Source organism: Lissotriton helveticus, chromosome 1_1, assembly GCF_964261635.1.
Source record: "Lissotriton helveticus chromosome 1_1, aLisHel1.1, whole genome shotgun sequence".
Taxonomy (NCBI): domain Eukaryota; kingdom Metazoa; phylum Chordata; class Amphibia; order Caudata; family Salamandridae; genus Lissotriton; species Lissotriton helveticus.
The window spans coordinates 681,175,424-681,190,128 of record NC_136057.1 but is presented as its reverse complement, the minus strand read 5'-3'; positions in this window follow the sequence as shown (position 1 = coordinate 681,190,128).

Below are 14,705 nucleotides of genomic sequence, written 5' to 3'. Positions count from 1 at the left end.
ATCGTTCCTCCTTTCAAATGTCTGAGGAGGAAGTGGCCATGGAGTTCCGTTCTGATGTGTTTTTTACACAATCTAATGAGTTTCTCTGATTCGTTTTGTTGCTTCGCTGTGGTGCTTAAAGAGATTGAAGCAAAAGTTGATGAAGCAATGAGGGATTGAATATGGCTTTCACTAAAAGAAAGTGTGTCTTTTTCTGCCATACCGTTCGAAGGACAAGCAGTGTCCTTCACCTTACCAGGATAATTTTATTGTCCCTAAAACTCTCGCGAGTGAAAACCCGCTCTAAACTGTGAAACCAAGGGAGTTAGGTCCTACGTGGGACTGAGGTGGTAGCTGGACCATATGAACTATTACACAACAAAGAAATGCCACCACCCTCGTGTCTTTATAGAAAAGAATCTATCTAATAGAGACCAAGTACAACCTCATGAAACTTGGTACGGTATTTTTATTTATACCAGTTCTTCTTGTTTTTTTAATTTATTTTTGGAGATACTTTTTAAAGGCAAAAAAAGGGGAAACCAACTGACATCTTTAGACAGTTATACAATATTTACAAATCTAACTACAACACGCTAAATCAAGACAATATCACAAAAACACAAGACATTATATATACAATATACACCTTCATCATTGTTTCAAAAATGAATTCATGAATTTAAACAAACAAAGCGATGTGAAAGACAAGAGCAAAGACGAAAGTACAGCGTCTTCAAAATTGATCATTCAATGATATAACTTGCTCTTGTGAGTGTGCCGACGCGTTTCAGGTTCGAGTATAGAATTTTCGAACCCTCATCAGGGCTTTGTTATTCGTCTGTGTGGGGTATAAAAATAAATAAAGTTTTGTTGAAAAGCCTATACACCTCATTGAACTGCTTCCTTATGTGTTAGAATTCTATGGAGAAATACCTATATTTTACAGGCAGGGCATCCTTTCATCTATAGCTCTTTTAGACGTGGCTTTAAGCTTTTGTTTCTAAAGTAAACAAAGCATAAATTGTATTAGGAACTTTTTGTCAGCTCTGAAAGACAGTGAAACAAATGTTTGTATGCCTTATTTACCTCACTGCGCAGCATCAGATGCCCTGTGGAGGGAGGGGATTGTAGTAGCACGACCAGCCTGATCAGATAGAAAAAAGCAATCGGTATGGTAGTCATGTCACTAACAGAGATATGAATATCGTGGTTCTGTTTATCTCATACCTTGAGAGGTGCTTGTTCTAATTCTGTGACGGATGTTGTCCTTTGTTATTGGAACGCCACTTTCGTGTGGAGTGACCTATTTTACGAAAAGAGGGCCGGTAAGTATTGGGGGCGGAGGGCGCCAGTTAGATAATTTGGGCAACCATCTCATATCTTTCGTTAAGGTCCTACCTGTCCTGATTGTTCAATGCCGGTCTTCTTTTCCGGAAACGCTCACGGAGTCTCAGTGTCCCCGTTGTGCACTGAACAGAGAGAGAGAGACCCGGTCAGGAAAAGGGGTTTATCTCTACAAAGCATGTAACCGCGAGTGGCTCAGAGAGGGAAAGCGTACATACCTTGAAGAGTACGCCGACCTCCTTAACTTGCTGCCTTCACTATCCACTTCTCACCGGAGAGTATGACAGCGGCGGTTGGCCATTTTGGTTTTTTAGCGTGTATACTTCGCAAGGATTGTGGGATATGTAGTCCCTTGGTGTGAAACTCAGGCACAGTGACGTTAACAGTTGCTTGCAGCGAGGGGAAGATTGACACTGCATGGGCGGACCATCTCTCAATGTTGGACAATAATTACAAGCTATGGATCTAAATGTGGGCGTGCTTTGGGCTGGGAGGGAGGATTTGGAATGGCATCTGAAACATTTCATGTATTCGATTACATCTTTGTTAATATCGCGAATGATCAACCAATCAGAGCCGTGATATTTCGGACATACTGTTAAGCCCTGTCAGTATACTATTGAATTTCAAAATCAAATACGCTTCCTTTTGGAGCAGCACTCTGTCAGCCTCCGTAGGACGCTGTACTGTACGCATTGCAAAAAGTACTGTCCATTTGAAATCATGCTCCCCGTGCGAAATCTCTAAGAAATGTTCCACCATGGGGGCAGTTTGGACCTTCTTTTTAATTCGGGACCTATGCTGACTGATGCGTAGGTTCACTTGCTGGTTTGTCTTGCCAATGTAGATTTTTTGGCACGGGCATACTATTGCGTACACAACATTTTTAGTTTTGCAGTTGGAGAAGTCCAAATGTTGCCACTTGACTCCATGATGTTCAAAATCTTTACCCTCAATTGTGCTGGAGCACCCAACACAATTACCACACCTGTGGTGTCCTTCTACCGGCTTCATATTCCAACAAGACAAAATGTCATGTTTTGGTTTAGGCTGTGACAGGTTGGCTCTTACAATCTGCTGACCAATGCTTTTGTTCTTTTTGTATGCAAAGATTGGGCGAGGAAATGGACATTCTAACCCATCTAGGATATGCCAATTTTTTAGAATCATTTGCCTCATTTTATGCGTGTCAGGGCAGAAAGTTGTGACACAGACCGGACGGTCCAATGGCTTCTTTTCTTTTGGTTGTAGTAAACATTCACGGGGAGTGAATCGTGCTCGTTTGAAAGAGTGTTTCAACAATTTTTTAGGGTAGCCTCTATGGGTCATCTCCTCACAGAATATCCGTGCATGGTGGTCAAACTCACTAATCTCTGTGCAATTTCTGCGTATTCGCAATAGTTGCCCGTAGGGTAGATTTGCTTTTGGGTTTCTTGGATGGTAGCTCTTGTGGTGCAAAATGGTGTTTTTATCGGTCAGTTTCTTGTGTAGGGACGCTTTTAGGACCCCCCCACTACACCTGACCTCCACGTCCAGGAAGGTCATTTTGGTGGCACTTGATTCGATTGAAAACTTGATGTCATTGTGCCTTGTATTGATCCAGTCGTGGAACGACAACAGATCGGTCTGGCTCCCCTGCCACAGGAGCCAGACATCATCTATATATCGCCACCACTGTCCAATGTTTTCAATATACGGGTTGTTGTTGTATACAAATCTCGTCTCGTACTGTGCCATGTAGAGCACTGCCATTTCAGGGGCATAAGTAAACCCCATGGCAGTGCCCTTGACTTGCATGTAGAAGTGGTCATTGAATACAAAATAGTTCTTTTTTAGAGCTATTTCAGCGAGAACTATTTTGTATTCAATGACCACTTCTACATGCAAGTCAAGGGCACTGCCATGGGGTGTCCTTATGCCCCAGAAATGGCAGTGCTCTACATGGCACAGTACGAGACGAGATTTGTATACAACAACAACCCGTATATTGAAAACATTGGACAGTGGTGGCGATATATAGATGAGGTCTGCTCCTGTGGCAGGGGAGCCAGACCGATCTGTTGTCGTTCCACGACTGGATCAATACAAGGCACAATGACATCAAGTTTTCAATCGAATCAAGTGCCACCAAAAAAACCTTCCTGGACGTGGAGGTCAGGTGTAGTGGGGGGGTCCTAAAAGCGTCCCTACACAAGAAACTGACCGATAAAAACACCATTTTGCACCACAAGAGCTACCATCCAAGAAACCTAAAAGCAAATCTACCCTACGGGCAACTATTGCAAATACGCAGAAATTGCACAGAGAGTAGTGAGTTTGACCACCATGCACGGATATTCTGTGAGGAGATGACCCATAGAGGCTACCCTAAAAAATTGTTGAAACACTCTTTCAAACGAGCACGATTCACTCCCCGTGAATGTTTACTACAACCAAAAGAAAAGAAGCCATTGGACCGTCCGGTCTGTGTCACAACTTTCTGCCCTGACACGCATAAAATGAGGCAAATGATTCTAAAAAATTGGCATATCCTAGATGGGTTAGAATGTCCATTTCCTCGCCCAATCTTTGCATACAAAAAGAACAAAAGCATTGGTCAGCAGATTGTAAGAGCCAACCTGTCACAGCCTAAACCAAAACATGACATTTTGTCTTGTTGGAATATGAAGCCGGTAGAAGGACACCACAGTTGTGGTAATTGTGTTGCGTGCTCCAGCACAATTGAGGGTAAAGATTTTGAACATCATGGAGTCAAGTGGCAACACTTGGACTTCTCCAACTGCAAAACTAAAAATGTCGTGTACGCAATAGTATGCCCGTGCCAAAAAATCTACATTGGCAAGACAAACCAGCAAGTGAACCTACGCATCAGTCAGCATAGGTCCCGAATTAAAAAGAAGGTCCAAACTGCCCCCATGGTGGAACATTTCTTAGAGATGTCGCACGGGGAGCATGATTTCAAATGGACAGTACTTTTTGCAATGCGTACAGTACAGCGTCCTACGGAGGCTGACAGAGTGCTGCTCCAAAAGGAAGCGTATTTGATTTTGAAATTCAATAGTATACTGACAGGGCTTAACAGTATGTCCGAAATATCACGGCTCTGATTGGTTGATCATTCGCGATATTAACAAAGATGTAATCGAATACATGAAATGTTTCAGATGCCATTCCAAATCCTCCCTCCCAGCCCAAAGCACGCCCACATTTAGATCCATAGCTTGTAATTATTGTCCAACATTGAGAGATGGTCCGCCCATGCAGTGTCAATCTTCCCCTCGCTGCAAGCAACTGTTAACGTCACTGTGCCTGAGTTTCACACCAAGGGACTACATATCCCACAATCCTTGCGAAGTATACACGCTAAAAAATCAAAATGGCCAACCGCCGCTGTCACACTCTCCGGTGAGAAGTGGATAGTGAAGGCAGCAAGTTAAGGAGGTCGGCGTACTCTTCAAGGTATGTACGCTTTCCCTCTCTGAGCCACTCGCGGTTACATGCTTTGTAGAGATAAACCCCTTTTCCTGACCGGGTCTCTCTCTCTCTGTTCAGTGCGCAACGGGGACACTGAGACTCCGTGAGCGTTTCCGGAAAAGAAGACCGGCATTGAACAATCAGGACAGGTAGGACCTTAACGAAAGATATGAGATGGTTGCCCAAATTATCTAACTGGCGCCCTCCGCCCCCAATACTTACCGGCCCTCTTTTCGTAGAATAGGTCACTCCACACGAAAGTGGCGTTCCAATAACAAAGGACAACATCCGTCACAGAATTAGAACAAGCACCTCTCAAGGTATGAGATAAACAGAACCACGATATTCATATCTCTGTTAGTGACATGACTACCATACCGATTGCTTTTTTCTATCTGATCAGGCTGGTCGTGCTACTACAATCCCCTCCCTCCACAGGGCATCTGATGCTGCGCAGTGAGGTAAATAAGGCATACAAACATTTGTTTCACTGTCTTTCAGAGCTGACAAAAAGTTCCTAATACAATTTATGCTTTGTTTACTTTAGAAACAAAAGCTTGAAGCCACGTCTAAAAGAGCTATAGATGAAAGGATGCCCTGCCTGTAAAATATAGGTATTTCTCCATAGAATTCTAACACATAAGGAGGCAGTTCAATGAGGTGTATAGGCTTTTCAACAAAACTTTATTTATTTTTATACCCCACACAGACGAATAACAAAGCCCTGATGAGGGTTCGAAAATTCTATACTCGAACCTGAAACGCGTCGGCACACTCACAAGAGCAAGTTATATCATTGAATGATCAATTTTGAAGACGCTGTACTTTCGTCTTTGCTCTTGTCTTTCACATGGCTTTGTTTGTTTAAATTCATGAATTCATTTTTGAAACAATGATGAAGGTGTATATTGTATATATAATGTCTTGTGTTTTTGTGATATTGTCTTGATTTAGCGTGTTGTTGTTAGATTTGTAAATATTGTATAACTGTCTAAAGATGTCAGTTGGTTTCCCCTTTTTTTGCCTTTAAAAATTATCTCCAAAAATAAATTAAAAAAACAAGAACTGGTATAAATAAAAATACCGTACCAAGTTTCATGAGGTTGTACTTGGTATCTATTAGATAGATTCTTTTTTATAAAGACACGAGGGTGGTGGCATTTCTTTGTTGTGTAATTTTTTTGTAGGGTAGCATATCCATAGTATTATTGTGTTGTATCATACAAGGCAGACGTTTTCAGATTTTTATTTCCTTTGGTCTTTAGCAGTTAATTATGCATCTTCCCGGCGGGAGTCGATCACCGCGTCCGCGGTTTCGATGTGTCTGCCTCGCTGTCCTGGCATTTAGTTGCATAATTAACTGCTAAAGACCAAAGGAAATAAAAATCTGAAAACGTCTGCCTTGCATGATACAACACCATAATACTATGGATTGTGGCCACCAATCGTAAACTTTGTACTTAAGAAAATAATTGACAATTTTCTGAAGACACTTGATACCAATCCACCGACTGAGTAATAAAAAACTACCAATTTTCTAACTGTATGGAAATTCGCTTTACCATCTCTCTAAACAAGCTCACCATGTCCTGATGATGATCTAAAATCATATAGATCGAGACGTCGTCGACCCCACCAAGGAAATTCCCCTCTCCCATTGTATATATTTTTGTGGAATACGTCCTTGTTTGTGTGACTTTTGTATATAGTTCTATTGAATGTTGTCACTCAGTCACCCTATGCACTTTGTCACCAATGTGAGCACCTGAAACATATGCTTTTTCAAATAAAATAAAGTATCCTTTTATATGCTACCTGGACTGGAAACAATCATTCTAGGGCTGGTTTCAGGGTTTCACCCCTCTTTAGCCAGGATAGCTTGACTCCAGTGGCATGGAGAGCAAGGGACCCACGTCTGGCATACCCATCCCACTTGGGGTGACAAATACAAAAAGAACAATTGATGTACAGAATGCAGAACAATGTCATACATGGGGGTGAGTGTCTGAAAAGTGTTAGCGCTCCATCCATCATCTCCTTGTGTTTGCTTTGTTCGCCCTAAGTTGGCAGGGTATGCCCAGACATGGGACCCTTGCTCACTTTGCCACTGGATTAAAGCTAGCCTGGCTGATGAGGTTTGTTAGCCCGAAACCAGTCCCAGGATGCTTGTTTTCGGTCCAGGGAAGACATGGTTTGGCAGTTCGGGCTAGACTGTTCCCATGAGGCACAGGGTCAAGACTGATTTGCATATAGCTATGTCTGAACTGGGGTGGAGAAGTGAGCTAAAGAACAATGATGGATTCAACCCTGGTCTGTGACTGGGGGTGAGTGTCTGAAAAGGTTCAGCCTTCCTTCCATCATCTCCTTGTGTTTGCTATGTTCGCCCTAAGTTGGCAGGGTATGCCCAGACGTGGGTCCCTTGCTCACTTTGCCACTGGATTAAAGCTAGCCTTGCTGATGAGGGTTGTTAGCCCGAAACCGGTCCTATGATACTTGCATCTGGTCCAGGGAAGATATGATTTGGCAGTTCAGGCTGGGCTGTTCCCATGAGGCACAGGGTTAAGACTGATTTGCATATAGCTGTGTCTGAACTAGGGTGGCGAAGTGAGCTAAAGAACGATTATGGGTTCATCCCAGATCTGTGACTGATGGTGAGTGTGAGTGTCTGAAAAGTTTCAGCGCTCTTTCCATCATTTCCTTGTGCTTGCCTTGTTTGCATTAAGTTGGCAGGGTATGCCCAGGCATGGTTCCCTTGCTCACTTTGCCAGTGGATTCAAGCTAGCCTTGCTGATGAGGGCTGTTAGCCCGAAACTGGTCCCAGGATGCTTGTTTCAGGTCCAGGGGAGACATGGCTTGGCAGTTCAGGCTGGACTGTTTCCATGAGGCACAGGGTCAAGACTGATTTGTATATAGCTGCTGTCTGGACTGGGGTGGCATAGCCAGCTAAAGAACGATGATGGATTCAACTCAGATCTGTGACTGGGGGTGAGTGTCTGAAAAGTTTCAGCCCTCCTTCCATCATCTCCTTGTGTTTGCTTTGTTCGCCCTAAGTTGGCAGGTTATGCCCAGACGTGGGTCCCTTGCTCAATTTGCTACGGGATTCAAGCTAGCCTGGCTGATGAGGGTTGTTAGCCCAAAACTGGTCCTATAATGCTTGTTTCCGGTCCAGGGAAGACATGATTTGGCAGTTCGGGCTGGGCTGTTCCCATGAGGCACAGGGCTAAGACTGATTTGCATATAGCTGTGTCTGAACTGGGGTGGCAAAGTGAGCTAAAGATCGATTATGGACTCCTCCCAGATCTGTGACCGGGGTTGAGTGTCTGGAAAGTTTCAGCGCTTTTTCCATCATCTCCTTGTGTTTGCTTTGTATGCTCTAAGTTGGCAGGGTATGCCCAGACGTCGTTCCCTTGCTCACTTTGCCTGTGGCTTCAAGCTAGCCTGGCTGATGAGGGCTGTTAGGCCGAAACTGGTCCCAGGTTGCCTGTTTCTGGTCCAGGAAAGACATGGTTTGGCAGTTCGGGCTGGAATGTTTCCATGAGGCACAGGGTCAAGACTGATTTGCATATAGCTGCTGTCTGAACTGGGGTGGCGAAGCGAGTGAAAGAACGATGATGGATTTAACCCAGATCTGTGACTGGGGGTGAGTGTCTGAAAAGTTTCAGCGCTCTTTCCATCATTTCCTTGTGTTTGGTTTGTTCGCCCTAAGTTGGCAGCTTATGCCCAGGCGTGGTTCCCTTGCTCACTTTGCCAGTGGATTCAAGCTAGCCTGGCTGATGAGGGCTGTTAGCCCGAAACTGGTCCTATGATGCTTATTTCTGGTCCAGGGAAGACATGATTTGGCAGTTCGGGCTGGGCTGTTCCCATGAGGCACAGGGCTAAGACTGATTTGCATATAGCTGTGTCTGAACTGGGGTGGCGAAGTGAGCTAAAGATCGATTATGGATTCATCCCAGATCTGTGACTGGGGGTGTGTGTCTGGAAAGTTTCAGCGCTCTTTCCATCATCTCATTGTGTTTGCTTTGTTTGCTCTAAGTTGGCAGGGTATGCCCAGACGTGGTTCCCTTGCTCACTTTGCCTGTGGATTCAAGCTAGCCTGGCTGATGAGAGCTGTTAGCCCAAAAGTAGTCCCAGGATGCTTGTTTTCGGTCCAGGGAAGACATGGTTTGGCAGTTCGGGCTAGACTGTTCCCATGAGGCACAGGGTCAAGACTGATTTGCATATAGCTATGTCTGAACTGGGGTGGAGAAGTGAGCTAAAGAACAATGATGGATTCAACCCAGATCTATGACTGGGGGTGAGTGTCTGAAAAGTGTCAGCCCTCCTTCCATCATCTCCTTGTGTTTGCTTGGTTCGCCCTAAGTTGGCAGGGTATGCCCAGACGTGGGTCCCTTGCTCACTTTGCCACTAGATTAAAGCTAGCCTGGCTGATGAGGGTTGTTAGCCCGAAACCGGTCCTATGATACTTGCATCTGGTCCAGGGAAGATATGATTTGGCAGTTCAGGCTGGGCTATTCCCATGAGGCACAGGGTTAAGACTGATTTGCATATAGCTGTGTCTGAACTGGGGTGGCGAAGTGAGCTAAAGAACGATTATGGATTCATCCCAGATCTGTGACTGAGGGTGAGTGTCTGAAAAGTTTCAGCGCTCTTTCCATCATTTCCTTGTGCTTGCTTTGTTTGCCCTAAGTTGGCAGGGTATGCCCAGGTGTGGTTCCCTTGCTCACTTTGCCAGTGGATTCAAGCTAGCATGGCTGATGAGGGCTGTTGGCCCGAAACTGGTCCCAGGATGCTTGCTTCTGGTCCAGGGAAGACATGGTTTGGCAGTTCGGGCTGGACTGTTTCCATGAGGCACAGGGTAAAAACTGATTTGCATATAGCTGCTGTCTGAACTGGGGTGGCGAAGCGAGTGAAAGAACGATGATGGATTTAACCCAGATCTGTGACTGGGGGTGAGTGTCTGAAAAGTTTCAGCCCTCCTTCCATCATCTCCTTGTGTTTGCTTTGTTTGCCCTAAGATGGCAGGTTATGCCCAGACGTGGGTCCCTTGCTCAATTTGCTACTGGATTCAAGCTAGCCTGGCTGATGAGGGTTGTTAGCCCGAAACTGGTCCTACGATGCTTGTTTCTGGTCCAGGGAAGACATGATTTGGCAGTTCGGGCTGGGCTGTTCCCATGAGGCACAGGGCTAAGACTGATTTGCATATCGCTGTGTCTGAACTGGGGTGGCGAAGTGAGCTAAAGATCGATTATGGATTCATCCCAGATCTGTGACTATGGGTGAGTGTCTGGAAAGTTTCAGCGCTCTTTCCATCATCTCCTTGTGTTTGCTTTGTTTGCTCTAAGTTGGCAGGGTATGCCCAGACGTCGTTCCCTTGCTCACTTTGCCTGTGGCTTCAAGCTAGCCTGGCTGATGAGGGCTGTTAGCCCGAAACTGGTCCCAGGATGCTTGTTTCTGGTCCAGGGAAGACATGGTTTGGCAGTTCGGGCTGGACTGTTTCCATGAGGCACAGGGTCAAGACTGATTTGCATATAGCTGCTGTCTGAACTGGGGTGGCGAAGCGAGTGAAAGAACGATGATGGATTTAACCCAGATCTGTGACTGGGGGTGAGTGTCTGAAAAGTTTCAGCGCTCTTTCCATCATTTCCTTGTGTTTGCTTTGTTCGCCCTCAGTTGGCAGGGTATGCCCAGGCGTGGTTCCCTTGCTCACTTTGCCAGTGGATTCAAGCTAGCCTGGCTGATGAGGGATGTTAGCCCGAAATTGGTTCCAGGATGCTTGTTTCTGGTCCAGGTAAGACATGGTTTGGCAGTTCAGGCTGGACTGTTTCCATGAGGCACATGGTCAAGACTGATTTGTATATAGCTGCTGTCTGAACTGGGGTGGCAAAGCGAGTTAAAGAATTATGATGGATTCAACCCAGATCTGTGACTGGGGGTGAGTGTCTGAAAAGTTTCAGCCCTCCTTCCATCATCTCCTTGTGTTTACTTTGTTCGCCCTAAGTTGGCAGGTTATGCCCCGACGCGGGTCCCTTGCTCAATTTGCTACTGGATTCAAGCTAGCCTGGCTGATGAGGGTTGTTAGCCCGAAACTGGTCCTATGATGCTTGTTTCTGGTCCAGATAAGACATGATTTGGCAGTTCGGGCTGGGCTGTTCCCATGAGGCACAGGGCTAAGACTGATTTGCATATAGCTGTGTCTGAACTGGGGTGGCGAAGTGAGCTAAAGATCAATTATGGATTCATCCCAGATCTGTGACTGGGGGTGAGTGTCTGGAAAGTTTCAGTGCTCTTTCCATCATCTCCTTGTGGTTGCTTTGTTTGCTCTAAGTTGGCAGGGTATGCCCAGACGTGGTTCCCTTGCTCACTTTGCCTGTGGATTCAAGCTAGCCTGGCTGATGAGGGCTGTTAGCCCGAAACTGGTACCAGGATGCTTGGAAGACATGGTTTGGCAGTTCGGGCTGGACTGTATCCATGAAGCACAGGGTCAAGACTGATTTGCATATAGCTGCTGTTTGAAATGGGGTGGCGAAGTGAGTGAAAGAACGATGATGGATTTAACCCAGATCTGTGACTGGGGGTGAGTGTCTGAAAAGTTTCAGCGCTCCTTCCATCATCTCCTTATGTGCGCCACTTATAAGAGCACCATAGAGGAGCAGAAGTCGTCACTCAGAGCATGGGAACAGCTGTTGGCTGCAAGCCATCTTAGGGATGGTAACAAGTTTTGGGAAATTGTTCATTGCCCACTTTTTAGGATATCTTTAGGGCCTGCTCTGCAGTCTACCATCCCACCTAGGCGTATGGGTCGAACACTTCAAATCTAAATATGATTTGCCCATTACCTCAAGCATTGTTTGTTGAAATAATACTATTAGTTTCACATTAGATGAGGTCAAAAACGCTATACATGTGCTCCCCGCAAATAAGGCTTATGGTCCTTATAGGGTTCTGCTTGTCTTATATAAGTCCAACATAAATCTTTGGACTCCTCTTTTAACTCTATATGTAAATTCAATTGTGAAACTGTATATTCCTGATGCCGGGTCCACTTCTGTAGTTGTCCATCTTCAAGTAAGGCAACCATCTAGATCCATAGTGCAATATGCCGATCTATTTGATCAGTTCTACAGCCAATCTTATTTCAAGAACTACTTTGGGTTCAGGCATTTTGCTTAAACGAAGCATGGAATTTATGGATAGCCTTGAATTAAGCACCAATTTTTCCAAGTCCCACGTTATGGTGATTGGGCCACCAAAACTAGATCTTACTGTGTCTGAAGAAATCCCCTTTGTCGAGTCCCCGTATTCCCTTATCAAGGAGTTTTGTTTAATTCTTCTTTATCTTGGCCTCCCTTGACAATGGCCAGAGGACATATGTTCTCTAGTAACATTGCTTCTGTGTTTGATTTTTCTTCCAGACTGGGTCACAAGTCTATAAGGCCATGATTGATATTTACAGAGCGAAATTCATTTCTATAGATGCTAATGGCAGCGATATTTGGGGGTACATCAACGTGTCTTCACTGCAAGTTCTCAAAAATAAGTTTTTAAGAAAACTCCTTTCCCTCCCTCAGAGTTTATCCTATATAAACATTCATGAGGAATTAGGGATTGATTATCTAAAGGTTATATTCATGTTGAGGCGCTTACTCCTCTGGATTTCCGCGTGGGTACACCCTGCTAAGCATTTTAATTGCTTAACACTAAAAGACTGTTTGGCTCTTGATCAAGTTACCAGTATCCCATGGATTAGCAATATTAAGGTTTATTTTACTAAAGTGGGCAGTAAATATTTTCTTTTATCACCCAGAGTCCTTAGTTATGGAGGATTACTCTTGAATCAAGAGAGATTATGCGATTTGGAGGGCAAATGAGAGTGTATTATTGGTCAAAGATAAATCGTCGGCCCGACCTTACTTACCAACTCAGACCACTCTCTTGATCGAACCATATCTTACCTATAATATGTCTGATTACCTTCTATTTCTTTTGATACATTTTAGATTAAACCTAATACCCCACTTGTTAGCATTTTCACAAGGAAGTTAATTCGGTTCCACCCTTATTCCATGTAGCTGTAATAATATTTCAGCCCAGGAAAGACTCTATTTACTACATGGTGTGACGTAAGAATTTGCATGGGCAGTTATAGCTACTGTCTTCATTTGTATTTATATCCTTCGCTTTTTTCATCTGGATTATATGTGTGTTCCTTTATGGTTTTCTCGAATAAAGAGTGATGATGCTGACTACCCTCAGAGAGAGTTCCTTAAATCTCCCTGCCTCTCCCATTGTTGTTTTGTACCCTCATATAATGGAAACTTCCAAAAGCCAGGGAGCAAAGGTCGAAACGCCGTTGAAGCAACTGTGGCCGCAATTAATGAAGGACGCATTGTGTTGTTTGTCGTAGTTTCAGTGTTGTTCTGAAACTCCCTCCTTTATGTAATCCCTTCTGTCTGCCACCTGTCTGGTCTTGTATTTTATACTCAAAGGTTATGTGTACCAGTCTATATCTCTATATCTCTGAGCTTTAAGATATTAATTTATTTTTATTGAATACATTTTGAATGCTTTGCCAGATATTTCCTATATGGGCCTTTTTCGGTTTTCTCTATTTTTCACTTTGTCATTTGTGCACTGATGCTTTTTGTCTCAAATAATTGTTTATTGCCAGTACTTGTTTGTGCAATTGTAATTCCTTAAATACTTTGAACCATTGTTTGGACTAAATATTGATTGCCCCTGGTTCAGGTGTACAGGGCTGCCCCTGTGGTGGTTACTGCTTTTGGATCAGGCCAGTAATGCTGGAGCAAGTGCTTTACTACGAGGCTAGTTCACACCAGCTATAGGACTTGTGGAACCTCTGATTGACAGGACCCAATCCAATAATGTCAACAGTCTGTAGTGCTCCTGAGTCACAAAAAAGAGTACCGCATCAGTTGGCCCATTGCAGCGTTGTGCAAACCCATACTGTTTGGAAGTAGAGTATAGAGGACACAAAATGCCCCTCTTAATGAGCCTGAAACATTAACACAGCAAAAAAAAAACTTTTAGCAATACCATTAGTAAGTAAGGATGTTGGTATCCTAATCTTATTCTCCACGGGGCAGGTTTATACAATGGCATTGGGGCAAGTGTAATCATTCCTATAATAAATCAAAGAAACAGGTTTGCAACCTTTATTCATGTGGCATAAAAGAGGTACAATACATGGCATTCCTTAGGAGTAACTGTGCATCCTAGCCTATTTAAAAACCTTGGGAAAGTAGATACAAATTATTTGTCAATTGAATAGTCGATGTATGCACACCAAATCATTCTACTTGTACTCCATGATAAATGGTGCCATAATTTGCAGTGATTGGGTCCTTTTTTACGCTTGAAATGGTCGCTTAGTAACAGTTGCTATGAGCAACATCAGTATCTTTTGTTGAATTCAGCAGCATCAGAGCTGCTTTAGACTTATGATTGAGGCTACAACCTACACCCTAGAGATCCTGGACCCGTCTTAGTTCTGTATTGGTAGCAATCATTCTCAGATGCACGCTGCTATCTTGACTGTTAATAAGTGTATTTATTTTTTAACAAGATCCAAACTGTCATTTCAGCAGAACTCTACATTCTTCCCGCACTGTAAAGAAGAGCCGGTAAATGAGTCTGCAGCAGCATGACAGCTTGCCATCTCCCAGTCCCCGGCCTGCTTAACATTCAGAACACCATCTCTGAAATGGTGGGGGGACCTACGTAGGCTCTGAGAATTCCCTTTATTAATCTCCTGCTGAGAGGTCTGCCTTGAGTTCGCTCTAGAGCCTGGAAACAATATGCACGTCGGTACATTATTGCCATACAAGATGCATTCCTTCATTTTGAAATACACCACCCCCAACTGATTACAGGCCCTAATTATTTTG